Genomic DNA, 9356 nt, shown 5'->3' with positions numbered 1-9356 from the left:
GTTTGATTTCCCGATTAGAAATCTCAGCTTGCCCACTCGTTTGTGGGTGGTATGGGGTGTTCACTTTATACTTGATGCCATATTTCTTCATCAAAGCCTCAAATGTCCTATTGCAAAAGTGAGATCCGCCATCACTAATGATGGCCTTTGGAGTTCCAAATCTAACAAAAATATTTTCCTCGAGGAATCGTATGACCACTTTGTTGTCATTAGTCCTACTTGGAACTGCCTCAATCCACTTTAAAACATAGTCCACACCAACCAATATATAAAGAAAACCAAAAGAAGATGGAAATGGACTCATAAAATCAATACCCTAACAATAAAAAATATCCAATGGTAAAATTGGGGATAAAGGCATCATGTTACGCCGGGACACTCTTCCCAACCTTTGACATCTATTACAAGCAACATAGAAAGCATGGGTGTCTTTAAACATTGTGGGCCAGTAAAAACCACACTGCAGGATTTTTGCAGTGGTTTTCTTAGCAGAAAAATGGCCACCACATGCTTCCATGTGACAAAAAGAGATAACACTTCGAACTTCATCCTCTGGGACACAATGTTTAAAAATTTGATCAGTCCCATATTTATATAAATACGGGTCATCCCAGAAGAAGTTCCTAACCTCAGTTTCAAAACGCTTCCTATCTTGTGACTTCTAATGATATGACATTTTTCCCGTTACAAGATAGTTTACTATATCCGCATACCAAGGCAATTTGGAGATCGTAAATAACTGTTCATCAGGAAAAGTGTCCTGGATATGCATCCCCTCAGTAGAATCATCTAACACCAATCTAGAAAGGTGATCGGCCATTATGTTTTCTATTCCTTTCTTATCTTTTATCTCTAAGTCAAATTCTTGGAGTAGGAGGATTCATCTCAAAAGTCTCGGCTTTATATCCTTCTTAGATAGCAAATATTTCAAAGCTTAATAGTCCGTGAAAATGACCACTTTAGATCCCAAGAAGTAGGACTTAAACTTATCCAAAGTAAAAACTACTGCAAGTAACTCTTTTTCAGTTGTTGAGTAGTTCACTTGGGCCGAGTTTAGAGTTTTACTCGTATAGTGAATAACATAGGATCGTTTTTCTTTCCTTTGGCCCAAAACAGCCCCTATGGCATAATCACTTGCATCGGACATTAGTTCAAAAGGAAGTGTCCAATCTGGTGGACACATGATAGGTGCAATGGTAAGGGATGATTTAATTTTATTAAAGGCACTTGCACACTCATCTGTCTACTTAAATGGAACATCCTTTTGAAGAAGATTAGTCAAAGGTATAGTAATGACACTAAAGTCCTTTATGAATCTTCTATAAAAACCAGCATGCCCTATAAGTGATCTAATATCTCTAACAGTTCGGGGGATAGGTAGATTAGCTATAACGTCGAGTTTTGAGTGATCTACCTCAATTTTATTTTTGGAGATAACATGGCCCAAAATAATTTCCTTTTGAACCATGAAATGACATTTCTCCCAATTTAAGACAAGGTGTTTCTCTTCACACCTAGATAAGACAAGAGATAAATTGTTGATGTATTCCTCAAAACTACTCCTAAATATAGAGAAGTCGTCCATGAAAACCTCAAGAAACTTTCCAACCATATTTAAAAAAGTGCTTAACATACACCATTGGAAAGTTGCTAGGGCGTTACACAATCCAAATGGCATCCGTTTGAAAGCAAACGTGCCAAATGGACAAGTGAACGTGGTTTTCTCTTGGTCTTCAAGGGCTATCTCTATTTGGTTATATCGAGAATATCCATCAATAAAACTATAAAAGGAGTGACTTGCTATCCTTTCTAAAACTTGATCAATGAATGGTAGAGGGAAATGATCATTCTTTGTGACCTGATTCAATTTTCTATAGTCAATGCAAACACGCCAACCAGTGGTGACACGTGTTGGTATGAGTTCATTATTAGAATTCTACACAATAGTTATTCCGGATTTCTTTGGGACTACTTGAGTTGGACTCACCCAAACACTATCAGATATTGGGTAGATGATTCCCACATCCAACAATTTGATCACCTTATTTTTTATAACTTCTATCATGTTTGGATTGAGACGCCTTTGAGGTTGTCTAATTGGTTTGGCGTCCTCATCGAGGTGGATCCGATGGGGTCATATAGAAGGGCTTATACCCTTGATGTCAGAAATGGTCCAGCCCAAAGCTCCTTTGTGGTCCCTTAGAACTTTCAACAATTTAATCTCTTGATCCTTCTCTAAAAATGAAGAGATCACCACAGGATAAGTTTTATTTTCACCTAAGTATACATACTTAAGCTCATTTGGTAGTGGTTTTAAATCAAGCTTTGGAACATTGGTTGGTGATGGCAGAGGTCGCAAGTCCTTGATAGATAGGATTTGAGTGCGCGGTCTCCATTGGTACATACTAATGTCCTGGGTGGTAGTTCTTTCATTATCATCAGAAATTTCAGCAAGCACTTTTTCTAAATCAGAATTTTTTAAGTCTCCAATAACTTGAATCAATTCCTCAGTTAGACCAGGTTCCAATTCCTCTTCTTCTATCAAGCAGTCCATGAAATTCAGCTAATGGAATTCATTATTATCAATGGGCTGCTTACATAGATTGAAAATATTTAGCTCTAGAGTCATGTTACCAAAAGACAAGTTCATCATTCCATTCCTGCAATTTATGATTGCATTTGAAGTTGCTAGGAATGGGCGGCCTAAAATGATGGGAACTTGAGCGCTAGCATTTATACATGGTTCAGTGTCTAGTACAATAAAATCCATAGGGAAGTCGAATTTCTCCACTTGGACTAGCACGTTCTCTAAAATTTCCCTTAGTACCTTAATAGAGCGGTCAGCGAGTTGGAGTGTAATCGTGGTTGGTTTAAGCTCACCTAACCCCATTTGTTTGTAAATCGAATAAGGTACTAAGTTGACACTTGCACCCAAATCTAGCAAAGCATGCTCAATTTGAAAATTCTCAATAATACAAGAAATAGTGGGACTTCCCGGGTCTTTGTATTTGGGTACAACCCTTTGTTGAATGTAGCGCTCACTTTCTCAGTAAGGAAGGCCTTTTTGTGCACATTTAATTTTCTCTTAACAGTACACAAGTCCTTGAGATATTTAGCATATGATGAAATTTGTCTAATGACATCAAGTAGAGGAATATTAACAGTAACCTTTTGGAGCACATCCAACACCTCTTGATATTTCATGGGTGAAGTCTAGATGGGAATGGAACTGAAGGCTCATATGACTTAGTCTCTTTATCCTTTTGTTGTTGCGACTCTTGAACCATAACCGGTTCATCATTTTCTTGAGACAGTGGCTCATCCTCCGGTATTTCTACCGGTTGCATTATCTTGTTATCTATCTCTTTTTCACTTCTCAAGGTAATGATGGCCTTAGCTTGTTCATGATGTAACTCACTTGAATTTGAGTCTACAATGAAATGTGTGTTTTTAGGGTTTGGCACAGGTTGAGAAGGAAGGGTGCCTTTTTCCCTAGCATTTAGTTGAGTCTCAATCCTAGTCACAGCTGTCTTTAATTCCTGATTTGATTGGATTAGAGATTGATTCATTTGAGCTTGAGAGTTCATGAATGTGGTCAATACATCCTCCACAGATGATCGCTTTGGTGGGGACACATATGGTGCATTGTTAGGTGCCCCAAAGAAGTTATTTTGTGGAGGCATTTGAGGTGCATTGGGCGCATTAATTTGTGGTCCATTCCTTTAACTAAGATTAGGATGGTTACGCCAATTTGGATTGTACGTGTTTCTCATTGGTTGTATAACTGACCTTTGGTAATTATTTATAGCATTTGCTTGATCATGCTCATGCGTGATATTTTGTACAACTGATATTATTGGACAATCCTTTGTGTTATGGTCTGTACCACCACAAATGCTACAAAATTACCTAAGGAAGTGTTTGCTTTAACCATATCAACCTTCCTAATTTCCAAGGCTTTGACCTTTCTAGCCAATGCAGCGAATTTTGCATTAAGGTCGTCTTCCTCTCTTAGGACATACATTCCCGCTTTCTCTCTAGGAATGGGTCTAATTGGGTTTGATTTAGCAGAGACATCCCATGTCTGAGTATTCTCTGCTAACATATCTAGAAAATCCCAAGCCTCATTATGATCTTTGTCAAGAAAGGTTCCACCACACATCATCTCTATGAACTGACGAGTATCCATGGTGAGCCCCTTTCGGAAAGCATCAATCACGTGCCATGGTTCATAACCATGATGTGGATAAGTAATTAGAATGTCTTTGAAGCGTTCCCAAGCTTGAAAAAATAGTTCATTCCCCTTTTGGGAGAATGACATGATTTCTTGTTTAAGTGCATTTGTTTTGTGCTCGGGAAAGAACTTTTTCAAAAAATCTCTACTTAAGGCTTGCCATGAAGTGATGGTATTAGGTCTTAGAGAGTTGAGCCATGCTTTGGCCCAATCCTTTAGAGAAAATGAGAATAACCTAAGCTTAAGTACATCCCTATTGCCATTGTTTACTTGTAACGTTGTAATTACTTCCTCAAAGTCCTTGAGGTGCAAGTAGGGGCTTTTAGAATCTAAGCCATAAAATTTAGGAATTAATTGAATCACACTTGGTTTAAAATCAATGTTCCCTATGTGAGCAGGGAACACTATGCAAGATGGTAAAGTTGATTTCTCAGGGTGTAAATGTTCACGTAAAGTCCGTGGTTGGTTTAATACATTCCTATGAACTTCATTTTCATCCTCAAGAGGAGGATTATGTTGATTTTCTCTATTTTGATTTATAGTTGGATCTGGTAGATTTGGATTTGGATTATCAATTGGGTTTGCCATGGAATCCAAGTGATGTTGAGTGCCTCTTCTAAATGAATGATCAAGGCCTGGAACTAGTCCCCCTTCAGAGAAGAGTCGATTGTTCTGATCCTTACTCCAACGGGACAAACCATCCGCACCACACAACAAATACCACTAATTCAAATCACAAGTATGATACTTAAAATAAAAATAAAAACTTAAATCAACAACCCAGGTGGCAGAGCCAACCATGAGGGTTCAGTCCACAAAGCAAACAAAATCAACAACCCAGGTGGCAGAGCCGACCATGAGGGTTCAATCCACAAAAAAATAAAATAATAATAAATAAATAAATAAATAAAAGTAAAGCTAATGCAGAAATTAAACTATGCTAATCTGGAAAATAGATTCAGCGGATGATCTTTGTGATCAAACAGCAACTGTAGGACAACCATAGCACTTAGGTGATAAAATCTCAAGCAGGGCAACCTTATGTCATAGTTAGTGCTTGAAAGACCCAACTGAATTTATTTTCAAAGAAAAAGAAAAGGAAAAAAAAAAATTTACAAAAAATCTGGAGGGTTTAAAAGAAAACTTACCTTAGCTATCTTGCATAAATCTGATCTATCTCAGTCTCTCCCTGGCAACAGCGCCAAAAACTTGATTGCTTGCCTCCAAGTGCAGAGGTTCATAAGTAATATCCTGTGAATACAGGGTCGATCTCACAGGGAGATGAATTACGAGAAGGAAAAAAAATCAAATGCAAAACAAACTAAGTAATAAAAACGAAACTGATGATTTGATTTTGGGATTTTTGAATGGATGTAATTCAACCGAATAAAAAACACCCATGCTTCAAAGTTCCACACATAAGTTAATGTTCCAAAATCATGATGACTTGGATAACACAACTAGGATCTGAGCACTATGGTCAGCCTAATCAGAAAATAAAACACTTTAAATATTTTAATAAATGATATAAAATATTAGAAAATAATGGATTTGCACCATTGACATATATTCTCAAGCGCCAGTGATTTTAAATATTCAATATCTATAGGATAATGAATATCAAAGAAATATAACAGGTTGAGAACATCTCCTATCTAGGAAATTTGATTAATCTAGGGTAAGCCTATCCATCAATGTGGATCTCATATGATGGAAACATATGGATCTCACAAGAGGATAAAAAAATAAAACCTAAATAATAGATAACATGCATATACCATTCTTCTCATCATTAAAACAATCGATCATCATAATCTTAAAGAAATAATAAACCCATGTGCTTCCCTTCTAGCTTGGGCTAGAGGGAACTTAGAAAAGCATAATTAAATCGCAGAAATAAAAAGCAACAAGAAATAAAGAAAAAATTGCAAATAGAAAAGATCTAAAAAAACAACTTACAAAGCTTTAATAAAACTAAAAACTCTTAAAAAAATCCTAAATTTTGCTTTGGGATGCCTTGAATAACGTTTAAGAATGCCCTAGGAGGCCCTATTTGTAAGTAGGGAACTCCAATTCTCGTACAAAGTTGAAAACAATAGAAAATGCCTCAAATATACATATTTTTCCAAAATAGACTTCTCGCTGCATAGTTCGTTTAAAACAGACTTTCTGCTATACAGTTTTCCAAAATAAACTTCACAGCTTCAGAATACACTTTTTCAGGACCATTTCAGGATTCTTCACTTCAAATCTTCGATTCTCTTCATTCCTCGCTTGATTTTCTTGAATCTTTGGCATGTGAATTCTTCAATATTGATCTCCTAAGATCCATCCCTTGCCTTGGTGATTTTTGAGCATCAAATTTTTACTTTTTAGCACCCTCTTTCAATCCAAGCTCTTAAATTCACCTGCAACACATACATGAGTAAAATAGAATATTAAGATGATTTATGTTCATAAAACCAAGATATAAATGAGGAAAATTATGCAATATTTGAGTCTCAACAGCCGGCAGAAGAGTTTTGCTGATCGTCGGCGTCGACCCCTCGAGTTCGCAGTCGAGGACATGGTACATTTCAAGGTCTCGCCTATGAAGGGCGTGGTTCGCTTTGGTGTGAAGGGAAAGCTCGCCCCGATATTTATTGGACCTTTTGAGATTACCGAGCGCGTAAGCACTGTGGCCTATAGGCTTGCCTTACCTCCCGAGTTGTCCGCAATCTATGTTGTATTCCATGTTTCTATATTACGAAAATGTGGGTCGAACATTATTCCTGTGATTGATTGGCAGCCACTCGAGGTCTATTGGGATGCTTCCTACATTGAGCAGTCGATTCGTATTCTTAATCGGAAAGAGCAGGTCCTTTGGACTAAGGTCATTCCCTTGGTGAAGGTGCAATGAGGTCATCATTCGCAGCCCAAGGGGTCTTGGGAATGCGAGGCAGAGATTAGAGAGCATTATCCCCATTTGTTCAATGATTGATTGCTTGTATTGCTTGTGTTACCTTCTCTTGTGATTGACGATTGATATATATGATGATGATTATGCATTTTGTTGTCTCGATTTTATCAATTTTAAGGATAAATTTTTTATGCTGGTGGGGAGGATTGTGAGACCCGATTTGAGTCCGCATGTGTGCATGTGTGTGTGTGTGAGTATGCATTTTGTTCATTTTGGTCCCACACTCCTATCGGTCAAATTCCAGTGACTCGTGACCTTCGGATATTGTTTGCGGTCATCCTTGAGTTCGGTAACATAGACCCGACTCGGATTGACCCAAGACCTATACCATTGAGACCGCATCGTCACCGCGATTCCAACACCACGTCTCATGCATAAATCCGACATGTCCATCAAAAGTTGTAGGTTGCGCATTATTTGGGCCGTTGGTTGCATTTTGGTGGGGCCCATCTGACTTGCATGTTTCCCCATGTGCACTATTCCCCATGTAAGCCACCTTTAGCCTAGCAATGATGGCTTCTTTTCTCAAGGAAACCATGATGAGATTAGCTTCTCTAGGCAATGATGAGCCACCCTATCCCATGAGCAATGATTGTTTTCTCTTTTCAAAAACTCATATTTTTCTAAGAAACTAATCATTCCACCTTTACAACTCTTCCATATCTCTCTCTCTTCCTTCATTTTCTCTTCTCCTCCTTGCAAGATCACCTAAACATCCTACCTTGCTGAAAATTTCAGCCACATTTCTTTCATCTCCCTCCTCATCTAACCCTCCACTTTCCATCTTGACCCTTCATCCATGGTCCTTGAAGCCTAAGGATTTCAATGCATCAAGAACTTTGAAGATCCAAGCAAGGTGGGTGCTCTTAAATCTTCCTTCATCTCATCTTTAGAGACTTGTGGGACCCATCAAGTGATGATGGAGGTCCCCTGTGTCTCCATGATTGAGGCCAATGACCTATTTTCTTGCATGCATGATCCATGGATGGGGCCATTCTCCCTGGCCCTCATCATGGCAATTTCTTTTGATGCATATCATGTAGGGGTCATTTAGACCATAGATTTTGGTGGGAGAAGGCACTCCCACCATATGTTAATTCCTAGTACATGTATGGAGCTAGATCTAGTTTGTATGTGATTTAATGCATGTCATGTATTTATTGTGATGAAGGGAGGGCCTCAATAGTGGCGGAGACCCTCCCTTGTGGACGGATTTTCCTTTTTGTCCCCTTAATCTATCCTTCATTTCTGATGTGTGTAGCCCACTTAGGGGCCCTGGAATATCCAAACCGTCCAAGCAAGGTGGACGCCCATGGTTGTCCATCCTTGGACGCTGACACCCTATTTGCTCCTATTTGGATGCATGCAATGGGTTTTATGAAAGGATTTTTCGTCTGGAAGTTTGTGGGTTCCACTGAGGTGGACCATAACACTAATCTTATGGGGTATTTCCCCCTTTAATCAGTGGTTACGATCAGTTATTTCAAGACATACCTTGCTGTCCAGAAAAATTCTGGACTGTTTTTGGATTGTTTTTGGCATAGCCTATGGACTGATTTGGAGGATGTTTTACTTCCACTATTTGATTATTTTTGGAGGTGTCGACCCTGCCTAGAAGAATGATAAATTCACCCTCATCCGTCCCTATTTGATCCCCCAAAAGGGTGGGCCAAGGAGGGTGGATAGTCCAGATTTTTCTGGACTGTCCAGCCACACTATTTGCTGGAAAATCATAAATATCAGCCCAATTTTGAAATGGTGGGCCACCTTTGTGGACCCCACCTTACTGTATACTTGTATAGGAAGATTTTCCTTTTATTTTTCCAAATTTACATAGACCTGGGCCTACTCAAATGGGGTGTAAAATCAGGGATAACAACATTGCTGTAGCAGGAAAATAAAAATCTGGGCCTTCCTGTCCATATATTTCAGGAGTTAAATAAAATATTTTTACTATCCCAAAAATTTTAAATTTTTGCAGGGAGGTGTCCCACCCATGGTAGGACCTACCTACACAAATATAGGGCCAAGGGATCCCATTTGGGCATCCAAAAGGGTGGGCCAATATACTAAACTGCCAGAAATTTCTGCTATGTAGTCCAGCAGCATAGTCCCATAAAAATAAAATTTTAAAAATATTTTCTAAGAAGGTGGGCTATATTT

At 38.5% G+C, this 9356-nt stretch overlaps 1 non-coding gene across 1 annotated transcript; it reads left to right on the top strand.

Moving 5' to 3' along the window:
- Nucleotides 1-4232: 4232 nt before the first annotated feature.
- On the top strand, nucleotides 4233-4339 carry LOC131224499 (small nucleolar RNA R71). Its single transcript, XR_009160978.1, has one exon. It is a non-coding gene; the product is annotated as a small nucleolar RNA R71 (small nucleolar RNA).
- The last annotated feature ends 5017 nt before the right edge of the window (nucleotides 4340-9356 follow it).

This window comes from Magnolia sinica, chromosome 13 (genome assembly GCF_029962835.1).
Source record: "Magnolia sinica isolate HGM2019 chromosome 13, MsV1, whole genome shotgun sequence".
NCBI lineage: Eukaryota > Viridiplantae > Streptophyta > Magnoliopsida > Magnoliales > Magnoliaceae > Magnolia > Magnolia sinica.
The sequence above is the reverse complement of the archived record's forward strand: the minus strand, read 5'-3'. Positions and strand labels throughout refer to the sequence as shown.